Consider the following 12,253-nt stretch of genomic DNA (forward strand, 5'->3'; position numbering starts at 1 on the left):
TGTTATTGCTCATTTTTTTCCGTTTAGTACGGTGCGTCAACCATCTACACGTCCAAATCCACCCTGTCTGTCCATTATTTTCTTCCTTCTGGTTATTTGTCGACATATGTCCTCCGATTCCTTTTTATTTTGCCTGTGATTCCGCATGACCGTAAATCTGACATCTTTCTCTTTCTTTCCTTGGACCTCATTTGATTCCTATCGTGGTCGAAGTTGGAATAGTATTTTTCCTAAAGTTAAATTCGAAAAATTTCTGATCGATAGCAGTACAAACGGTAAATGTCCAGTAAAAGAATTGCCTCTAGGCCCTCCGCTTTTGCCAGGTCCGTTTAAGTCTGTGGCTCGCCGCCTTACTGTTGCTTGCTTGGTAAAATCAGTACCTTTTAGTGTGATAATTTTAAACTAAAGCAGCATTTCATTTAGTTAATATCAGTGGGCAAGCGGCCTTCCATCCGCTAGTAGTTCCTGGGGATCTCTCTACGCCTCCCGCCTAACTTTACTTAGAATTTCGTAAAGATGGGATTCAGCTATGGTGGAGAACTGTTCGAGGGAACTAGGAAGCCCATATTTCCTGCCCAGGAAACAATCCTCTCACGCGTTTCTGTGCATTTTGTTCCCATAGAGGGAAGAGGACTTTTTGAAAAGGGGGGTTACATTCTGCCTGTCGTCGTATCAGCAGGCACTCATCATCCAGGGTCCCCATTGCCACAGTGGCTCGTAAGGCAGTGCGTATCACATGTCCTGTTTCGGCACTCTATTAAAACACGCCGCCGCTTTAGCTGAAGGGAGTGACTAGCTGACGCTGGGAATTTCAGTGGTCTCCTCCTACTCGAGCTCATAACGGGCTGGCCGTTTTGCATAACATACATACAACGATATACGGGGGTTTGACAAGGAGCGGATCGGCAGAAATAACCCGGCTGAGATACGTGGAAATACAATGCTATCACTACCGCTTAGCGATAGAAAGCTCCTAGCAAACCTCTCAGGCTGCCTTTGCTCGTTTCCCCACTTCGGTTAATCAAGATGCTACGCTTGGAGTTTTCATCACTTGCTCATCTGGACACTGGAGCCGTTCTATCAACGCGACATGTATGGCCTGACTTGTAAAGGTAACTAACAAGGTAACCCTTTGAGTGCTTTGTTTTGACTGCGTTTCGGTACAACGGGGGCAACCTCGTCAAGCATTGGCTCTTTAAAGTTGTGACCGTCCATCTCTTAGACCGTCAGATCTCTTTGTTACCGAGTCAACTGTATCTACAACATCAAAGCCGAACCACACTGTGCAAAGCAAATGATTTGATAAATCATTGCACCATCTTGTTGACACGTATGTCGTCCTTAACATACAATTTGCCTCTTGTTTCATGTAGTTTTTTTTAAGTAATATTTTCCTTCTAAATTATTCCACACAGCCGAGTAAAGATTTCACTTAATAGTAGCGAGATAATTATCGGATCCAGTTCATGACTGTCTAACCCAAAACGTCTTCGACACGAGGTATATGAAAGCTAGCGACCCGTCAGAAAAAAATCTATATCCAAATAGTACTACTACTACTACGTCCTATTGATAACGAAGAAAGAGACGGAACATTGTAATTAATAAGAGTCCTCTTTTTTGTCCCTGTTCCCGTAAAGCCCTTCCCTCGGATTGTAATTACGTTACAACAGCGTATATCATAGATGGTTACTAACCAACATTGCGAGCCGGCTCAAACTTACCCCTATATATAGAAAAAACGTCTCAACGTTTTGTGACATATGAGACGCAAGAGTCACCTAGTGGCCTAAGCGAAGCAATATGAGCAAGCGGCTAGCTGTTTTGACTTCGAACCCCCATTTCTTCCCGTCCCTCTTTCTTTTTGTTTGCAGACGACATCACTGCCCTCCGTAATTTATTAACGTTGCAATGTTTGAAGCGTCGCAGAGCATTGTTGCTTCGTGTCTTTATGTTGCTAACGGCAATGATTAACTTAAGGCCGTCTGTATTTCATCCGTCAGCCTCCTTGTATTGTCTCGTTGCCACTGAAGCTTGCTACAACTATATTGCACAACATAGAAGAGATAATAACAAGTTTCTATGACACGGAGTGATCTTTTGCGCGAAATATAGAAGTAGAACATGCAAGAGCAAAAACAATCATTTTCAGCTCTCCCCCGCCGTCGACGCATTTTCCAATTTAATTGACAATATAATACTAAATAACACTGCAAAACGTATGCATTACTGGCCTCCAACTAACGTGAGGCTCATGCAGTGCAAATAATATAATAGAAGCTGCCTATTATAAATGTTTTACATTTTACGTATACTACACTATTAGGTTCAAAATATTCGCCGACCTATACCAGAAATCATCTACCATAATTATTCATGCTAGAATTTTAACAGTGTATTCTAGCGACGCATTTACTAATTATAGACAAATTCGAGCGACAAGTGTTGTCTCGTCTATCCGCTTCCCTCTATTTCGCTAAATCGAGTCGTAATATGCTTTTTGTAGTTTTCCCGTCTGAAATTTCTCCCCATCGTAGATCCATTTCCGCCCCTTGGTGCCCGGTCGCCCTTTTGATGACGCCTTGTTATTACGAGCAATTACCTCCAGTCTCTGTTGCTCTTCCTCAGCGCCCGATCCCTGTCTAATCCCTTGAGAGGTTCGTTGTGGAGCTCGTCCTGCTCGTTGTCGCTTCCACATCCGCTCCATCATCACGGACGGATACTAAGTATCGTCTGCCTTGAGTCCAATACTGCTCACACATTCTGCTTGAAGGATATATTAGTAGCTGCTGCCGGCGGCGACAGTGGTTCTTAAGAGGTCTCTTGCCCCATCGGGGCTGCTGCTTCTAGACGACCGTCTTGCTCTGATATCCAGGCCGCCTCCGTATCCGGCTGCTAAGGCAGCTACTAGGTCAGTTGTTGCCTTATGGGCGTGGCTAAACACCGCTCGTACTTCCGGCCCTGCGTTTTTCCGTCCCAACAGTATCCGGTACCGGCCGGTAATGTCCTTATGTTGGTCAGTGAACTAGTCTGCCGGCCAACGGTACTTCTTCGACAGCTTGAAATAGCTAGAGAATAGCTCTCCCTAGGACTTATTAGGAGCAAAGTAGCAGCCAGCATATCTTCTGCAATGTGTCTCTCCAATCGGCAGGATAGGATGTGAGTACATTTTCTTTCCATCGAAGAAGATGATTGGCACAAGAGCAGCCACACAAACATGTATACCAGCACACAGGCCACCAGGCCAAGGAAAAGCACAAGTTTTTTCATTTCGTCCTGCGTTAACTATTTCTTCAACTGCCGTGCCGCCGTTGTCCCTTCTACGAGAAGACGCACAACCACGGTCCTGAGGGAAATCTCTTTGAAGATTGTGTAAAACGAACGAAACGAGACGACGTAGCTGGAAGAGTTGCTGAGAGCTACTATTCGTCGGCCATTAGTGTGCGAATGTTGCACACGCATGCACAGGAGGTCTCTGTTCGTTACAGGCTCTCTACAGTAGTCTGCCGCCATCCCTCCATGCCGCTCCCATCCTGTTGCTGTCACGCGAGAGCACCGACACGCTCTTCCAGCGTAAGCAGGAAAGATTGCTCTGACAGTCCTTTTCGGGCAGCCTCGGTTAGTAGGCCCATCATCTTTAGCAACAAACGACCCAGCGGCAAAGGCACCGCGACAAATAATGTGCACTGTTTTCTATTGCAGTGGTTGTTGCTACTATTATTCCAGCACATACGTTACCATGTACACAGATAAGCAGGCGTCAACTTGCTGATGCAATGAACGCTGGCAGAGGGCAAAGAAGTAGATGGTAGAATTAGTGGCTAGTCGTCCCACTTGGCAAAGACCTCGGCGACGGCAAAATTATGACTTGATTTGGGACAAAGGCGGCATTGGTGACATTAAAGGTGTCGGCGTGCGCAGTGCACTATATGTCAATGTACGAGGCCGTTGCAGGGGTTAGTCGTAGTGAAGTGCCTGTTGTACCAGAAGAAGAAGACGACGAAGATGGAAGACGCGTATTTAAAAACAACCGCCGATAGGAGACAGCGAGACGCAGCAAGAAATGGAAATGTGTTCAGTACAATAAGGATAGCAGTACCTTTGATACTGCTATACGAGTACCGTACTACTAATCTATAGTATAGAGAAATGATTCAAAGGGGCAATTTATCGTTGACATTGCTATGCAATAGAGGATTTTGGAATGGTTTGTCCCCAAAAATAGCGTTTCGGCTTCTGATCATACGTAATCAATTTTCTTTGAGTCACCATTATGCTCTTCTAATTCATTCAATTAAGATCGGGAAGCGGTTCGATCTGTTGTTCAGACTAATCTCGAAGAATTAATTACGCTAATTAAGAGGGCGCCCAACATATGCATACATTTCACAAGTGATAAACACAGCCAGTCACCCTTTCCGGGAACCCATAATCAGCGCCCAAATATATCTTTCACAAAGCGGTAATCTCCTAGTTCGCTGTGAACCGTATATGGTCACAACTATCACACTCGTGATCATCGATGAGTCGCCCTGGAAATAAAAAGACTACAATTTTTATCTTTATTACACGTTAATATATACTTTTTATATGAGAGAACAGAAGAACTGCGACTTTATTAAGCATCGGTTCAAAGGAGAAAGAAAAAAACGTGATTAAAGCTCACATGAGTTTTAATAGGCGGACCTCAAACCCATTATCGTATCTGTGTTCAGTAACGCTCAATAGACAAGACACGCTATTCGAGCTGCGCCTAGTATTAACAGCTTCGAAAAATCCTCTTTTATGGGACCAGTTTTACGAGGCATAAGGACATAGATTAAAAGCGTTCGAAATTCAGTCGCCACAACCGATTAAATTATATAGAACGCACATCAATTTAATTCGTTAAATAATAATTACCGAAATTCATTTGTACATGTATTTCGCCCCATAAAATTTATAATTCCCACCTGGCGGTGCGAGTCAGGCAAACGATGTCGTTTGCTTAAAGGAGACCAGGAGAAGAGAATTTGCCGACCCATCCCTGATCTAAGATCTTACCAATCCACATTGCAACTCGTTATTACATATTAACGCTACAGGTCATGTCGTACCCCCAGTACTTGCTGTAGTGTATCTTACTGAATTATGAAATACTTCAAAGATTTAACGTCGTAATACTCGGCGAGCTAAGCTTAGCGATGTAAAAGTGAAGATACACAGATACGTGAAAGACAGAAGCAAATCCGACATACACACAGTTCAACGTAGAACATCGGTATGGCGATCAGTTTTTGATAGGTTTCATGCATGATGTCATAGGGACAAAGCTCGGATCAGTCGTCGGTCGTTATATCCAAGTGCAATCCATAGACAAGAAGCTTTCAAATTTATCAGCAGGTCGAAAACCAAACGAAGGCTTCATGTTGAAAACGGCATTTTATCGCACATAACGCTTCATGAGGTTTCATATAAAACCAGCACAGTATATGTCCTTTGACAATTTCTCCCTTTAGGATTATCATTATTATTGCAACGTCAGTCTTCAGCGAGCGGCAACGTGCTTTGTAAGGGGCAAGTCTCAAAGTACAGAAACTCAAGTTATTCTCTAAGCATATTCACACGCCCATAGCGATTCTAAAATGGAGCTTTTAACTTTGTTTGAATAGAATGTTATTAACTTAGCTGGCTGATAGGCGACATGATCCTCTCATAAGCCTATAAGGCTTATGGGTGGATCGTGTCGTCTTTCATATATTTGTTAATCATTTTGTTTCGATAAAAAGAAAACCTTGGAAGAACTTTGCATTTTGGCACTGGAATGAATAATCTTCTACAAACAATATGATTGCAAACCGAAAAAAAAATAGCGAATCAGGGGGTTTCTATTTGTTCGATCTGATATAAACGTTCGTTTATCGACAGGGCAGTGCTTTCGATAACGCTGAGGCTCTCTTAGAAATAACAGTGAAAAAAACACCATAGAATTTGCATAGCGTCTTGTATCTTAGGTCTCGTCGTTGTATATCGGTCTCGTCGTTGCAATTAACTATTTGTCTTATACGTTTCAGTGTGTACATACCTACGTTTAGGTAGTCATATTTGTTTCTAATTAATTCTTGCTTAAATTTCTTTACTAAAACGGGTGTCCAAATGTTTTGCAAAAGGAAGCTTCGTCCTAGTGGTGAAGGCAGGGATGAGCTAGTCTCTCAAACTCATTAGCATATGTAGATATATGGCAATGAATAGATCAGCTGACGACGGCGATAAACGTCGGGGGTAAACAGCGTTCCAGCGGAATTAGACCTTGAACCGTCTAAGAAACGAGGAGGATAAAACATATGCTATGGATTTCTTCAACGGAGAGCGACTCGAGGAGCTCAAATTATTGATGAAAGCTTTAGGACTCCCAGGGAGCATTAAAGGCTTTGAGGACGCCACTGTGCTTGTTAAAGTCTATTGGAGATGTCATAAGATTTTCATTAAGTACGGAGAGCTCGTTAAGTCTTTTTAATACGTAGCATTTGAACGCTAAAGCAAGGACTAGATTTAAGCATTCAGTAATTTAAGTTGAATCCATCAAACGTCAAATTAAACACAGTTTGATGATTATTTTTTCCGCACGAAACAGCATCGGGCCGATTTCGAGAACATTTATAGTAAAACCGAAAGTTTTTAAATTATCGATGACTTCTCCGGCGTGTATAGGATTAACTTGTTTTCGCACCAAACTTAGCGGATTCAAGACGAGGTAGTACTGACGTATGCTCTGTTCATACGCCATCGTTATATAAACGTTGACTGCCGAAATTTTCAGCCGAATTAATTTTCTTAGAAGGATTAAGAAAGAGTGCTTAAGCACTGACCTTTAAAATGTTCCAGTGCTGACGTCCTTTCATATGGATTCATTCGTTTAGATATGTATTAAATCTGTCCTTGATAGCACTTATTTTCCAAAAGGAAATACAATTGGCCAAACACGTGCCTCATAAGACCTAGCACAATTGCCTCTTCCCCAAGACCAAATCAACGGCGTTCAGTACATTGAATTCTGCATCCTTTTCCGGCAGAGTCCTATTAATACTTCTAAATTAGAATGACACAATAATACTGATCCAGTGTCTTGATGCACCGTCCACGCGGATTTCTTGATAAATCCCGTCACAGCCACGTATTCAAACGTGACTCCTGTAGAAGACGACAGACGACACGGCTTCGTTGGTTAATACGTACATGTTAGATTTCATATTGCAGGACAAAGCCGGCCAAAATGGGTCGAGATCAGCGACGGACAGGTAAGGCAAAATGGAGCTTCCTCCATCACTCACTGCCTTAAGCATATTTTCCATTACTGAGCTCCTAGTCGCTACCCTTCACCATTCCTGAGGTTAGCTACCTTTCCCGCATTCGGCGCCATTTCTGCAGCTGTGACTGTTGTTGCTGCCACTACTGTTGCAGTATAAGGAACTCGAAGCCAAAAATTGAAAGGGGAATCAAACGAATAGGTAGACGACACCGACTCCAAGGAATGTCAGGAAAGGTGGGCGCCGCATGGACGACACATGGGCCATGTCTTTCGGTCGACTGCTCGCCATAAAAGGAGTCGATGAGGAGAGGCAGCGGCAATGAAGACTGACTGTTGAAACCGCTGCTTCTGGAGTAGAATGGATCGGAACCTACACGCCAAGCAAGCAGCATTACAATGCAGTTTGGCTTCTGCTAGGTAAGGTGCTTTGGGCACATTATACGTACTAATCTGCACTTCTACTTCTTCGCAGCTGCTAGATTCAGCAACAATCGTCGCCACCTTTTCGCTTTCACACGCTTTCCCGCTCTTGAAGGGTTCGAAAAGGAAAATTGTATGTTTGGCAGTGTGCGGCGTTGCCTTTGCAGAATTTCGAAAGCAACAGAAGCAGTCGGAATGAACGGAAGCGGTACTGTGCTCGACGACCGAAAGCGAGAACTACAGGTTGGATATGTGGCTTTTGAGCGAATAGATCTCATTGTCAAATCATAGGTAAGGCTTTCGCACTCGAATAATTACATGATAGATTCGAGGGTGCTCTCTAACCTATCCTACGCGCTGAGGTTCCGACTTGACGAAAGGGCAAACTCCAAATGGCTAGATTGTACATTAGAGTACATGCGGTTCATGCGACAACTACGTCTACCATATACATATAGCGGGTACCTTCTTTGACGCTAATTTCCCTTCGAATATATTGGATGCGACGGAGAGAAGAACTACGAGATTGAAAATAATTTTAGCTTAGACCTCGACCCGAATAAATCAGCTTGTAATACTAGTGTGTGATATTACTGCCTGTGTGATGACAGATTGACACTATCTTCTATTTAAAAAAAATGTTTTCAATTTTACATACATTACCGCTAAGCATTGATAGCTCCCTTTAGCGCTAAACGAATGCGTCTACGCTCGGTTTCGAACCTAGAGCATGTTGTAAAGTATTTCTATGTTTATTAGGCAAGCACTTTATCAGAGCTGTGAATTTAAATCGATATGACTAATAGAGTTAACACTGATTGCAAGATTGCCTAGATATCTCCACCCCGAGAATAGCTCCTAAAAACGATGACTTAAAACGAAAAATTCTTGTATAGTGTGTATATATAGTGTATAAAATTTGGTGTAATAGATTGATTTTTTCATAAGGTGTCATAGAGATTAATTTCTCTAAATCTAAAGGCATGTTACGATTGGAACCACTTGCTCTTTCTTGTCCAAATTGTACTGTTTTGTGACATGGGTGCACGTATGTAATATATGCACCGTACACTGAATGTGCAGCTCAGCGATTCGTATGAGCTCGTTCTCATATAAGCAGTCAATGTACTTGTCCTGAAATTTATGAAATTTCACTATTAAGCTCAGCATATACTAACACTTTTATTAGTACACCAAAACAAGTATGTTACTACAAACAGTAATATTATTTTATACATTAAAAATGTAATTACTCATAAACATAAGTCATATAAAATAATAACGGTTATTATACAAGTAGCCTATCTATTTATGTCCTGTGGTTACGGACTGCAGCCTATAATTGAGCATGATTGACTGTAAGAACTTTTTTCCGTCAAAAAGATTTTTTAACTAAAGTATATAAAAATAATATATATATAATATAAAAAGCAACTCTTGCATTTGCTGCCGCCCCCTCCCCCCCTCAAGTAGAATATATTTTTGATAAAAACAAAATATGAAATATATATATATATATATATATATATATATATATATATATAGTAATAATAATTAACCGACCGCGGTATCGGGCGCGTTTAACAAAAGCATTTTATGTTTTTATCAAAAATATACTCTACTTGAGGGGGTGGGCAGCAAATGCAAGGGTTGCTTTTTTTTTTTTCGAAAAATTAACGGGCACGTTTCCAAATACAGACGTGTGCAGTCAGATCTTAAGCATTTGATTCATTCATGAGCCCAGATATAAGGCAACTTACCGTATTTACGGGTAAAAAACAAATATTTTGATAATCGGATTTTCAAGAAACTGACTATTATCGCGGCCTCGGTGCGTGGCAATATAAATCGACGTGGCAGACTTTGCATAATCCTAATGTTGCAAATGCGCATTTTAAATGCATACTCATGATTTACAACTGACGACGCCAAGGCCCTATGTCTTGACTTAAAATATGAGATAGGTTTCTATGATTGATTCCTGCCGGTAGTGCGGTAGACCCACTTTTAAACTGCGCCTGATCTCGCGCGTTCACTGACAGCTAGTTGTTCAGTTCTGGGAGATTGGGTGAATTCCTTATAAAATGATCATGTGGCGGTCAGCATCTCAGTATTTAACGGCCGCATCTATTGGTACTATGGAGAGTACGTGGAGGGCATAGCAACCGATAGAAATGGATGTATATTGCTATCGGCTGATATACAAGCGTCTGTTCGTGCCTAAAAACAACATTCATCATGAATACTTCCCACGATTTTACGATATCGTTTGATCTTCATCGTTCGTGGTAGAACATTATTGTCTGCTTTGCATCAGCTGCTTATTGACCAAGTCTGACGATTTAATCGATAAGCAGCTAATACTTCTGTTGGATAAGAAGAAATTGTTTCTGTCGTATGAGAAAAATTTGAATTAGAATTTTGAGTAAAATCTCAGTAGCGCAGGTGTCTCCATTCGACCATATAAAGCATATATGTAGAAATCCTTTGGTTTCTTGCTTTTTTTTTTTTGTGTCATCAGATGACCACTGATCGCCAAGTTCGATATGCTGTTGAAACCTGCTACTGTCGTTTTGACCGAACAGAAATTGCTCTATCCTAAATTAAGATTTTGAAATTTCCACATTTTATAAAATGAATACCATTCGAAGGACAAAAAAACCTGACAATATAAGCAAGTGGGCTAGATAGGCGCAAGGTTTTCGAAAAACTGTTAGAATTAAAACAAATAATGCTAGATAACTGCTGAAAAACAGCCAACATAATAATGTACGATATTGAAAAATGATGAATGATGGTGATTTAAGTTTAACTTGCTATTTTCTGCTAGGATTTGCCTGATGATAAGATCGATGATGAGAATTGTTTAAGTTGTTCTGTCTAAATCGTTGTCTCAAGTTCCCATGGTTCTTCTCAAAGGTTGCATATAGGTTTTAGTTTAAAAAATGTCGAAACCCACGCATTTTAAAAAAGACACATACGTTTCAAAGCTTCTTACCCTAGGTAACATTTTAAAAAGCAAAAAATCTTTGCGATAATATATATATTACAACACTTAATCGTCAGTCAGGAAAAAGAAGGAATCAATAGGAGCGGTAAAGACCTAGGCGTCAACGTAATAGTATTGCAAATTTGTAAACCACCGACAATTATTCAAAATGTACTTAATGAAAAATTTCTTATACATCTTATCCTGTGCCTAAAAAAGCGTAACAAAGCAGTATTATCGCTCTCATTATTTAGAGATTTACTTCAATGACGATCTTGTTCTTACGTATACCAATTTTCTTTCGACGCTATTACTACGACACTGTCATAAAAAAAAAAACAGGGAGGTACTTCTATCTAGAGACTCTACTCATAACGTAAAGTATGTTGACCTAGTTTCTTTAAGAAACATTGTACGATCACCATAGCTTTCGTTACTAGTACTTCTATAAACTATCACAATGAGAACGCAAGCCTACTCTATATATAATAATCACTTAAAAAGCATAATTTTCCACCTGCATAGGGCAAACTGCTTAGTTCTTAAGATATTAGAATTTCTGTTACTTTATACATTATAGATGATCCTGCTGATATTTCTAACTGACTAACAACTCATTAGACCAAGAAAACTTTTTCCACTAGATCGTAATCAACTACACAAGCTCTCTCCATTGACTCTGGGGAAAGCTCATTCTCATTTCTACCTTCGCACAGGCAGCATATCTTCCCAGTAAACTACAAATGAAGTCTTCCTCCGTGCTCACGTATAATATACGTTTAAAGCAAAAATAGATGCTCACATAGAAGCATAATCTACATACATGTATGCGTTCGTTTTTATTACTCAAATTTGCCAATAACTTCGTTTAACGTAGAACCAGCAGAGTAAGGATGAAAATCCTTCCTTGGTAGGGATTCTACACGTTCTACATGCTGTTGCCTAATGTCCCAGTTGCTCACAACATAGTGCAACCTAATTGCATTCCTCTCCGTGAGCCGTACCGCATTTAGATGTATGCCCTTCTACCCCATAATAAATGTGGCATACGCAATACGTGTATTTGAGCGACAACGCGCCACAAGGCGGTTGTCTACCTCGTAACACGGATTATACGGGTTCCGTATATCTGTATCACTTGCCCGAGATTTCTTCTTCGTCGCGGGAGCCATATTTTCTATTGGACGTAACGATAACATGGTCCTTAGTTTTTCAAGATCTGTTATACATTGCATGCAAATTTCATAACAAATTCACGACATCAGCAAGATCGCCGTATTTTATAGACTTTTATAGTATATTCTTTGTCATCTATTGGTAAACAATGTTGCCGACAGATATTTCGCAGCTATCAATTAGGGCTACCTGTTTTGAGTATAAGCCAATCTGACCTATTTTTGCCAAGCCACCATATAAGAGAGTATTTCTTTTGCACCATCTGCATAATAAATAATAACAAATAGATATCCCCTAATGGTCTTATAAGTACCATTCTTACGTCGCAAATACATGCAGGAGACACCGCCAATAGTGCTGTAACAATCATTATAATAACC

Source organism: Varroa destructor, unplaced genomic scaffold, assembly GCF_002443255.2.
Source record: "Varroa destructor unplaced genomic scaffold, Vdes_3.0 BEIS01000004.1, whole genome shotgun sequence".
In the NCBI taxonomy this organism is placed as follows: Eukaryota; Metazoa; Arthropoda; class Arachnida; order Mesostigmata; family Varroidae; genus Varroa; species Varroa destructor.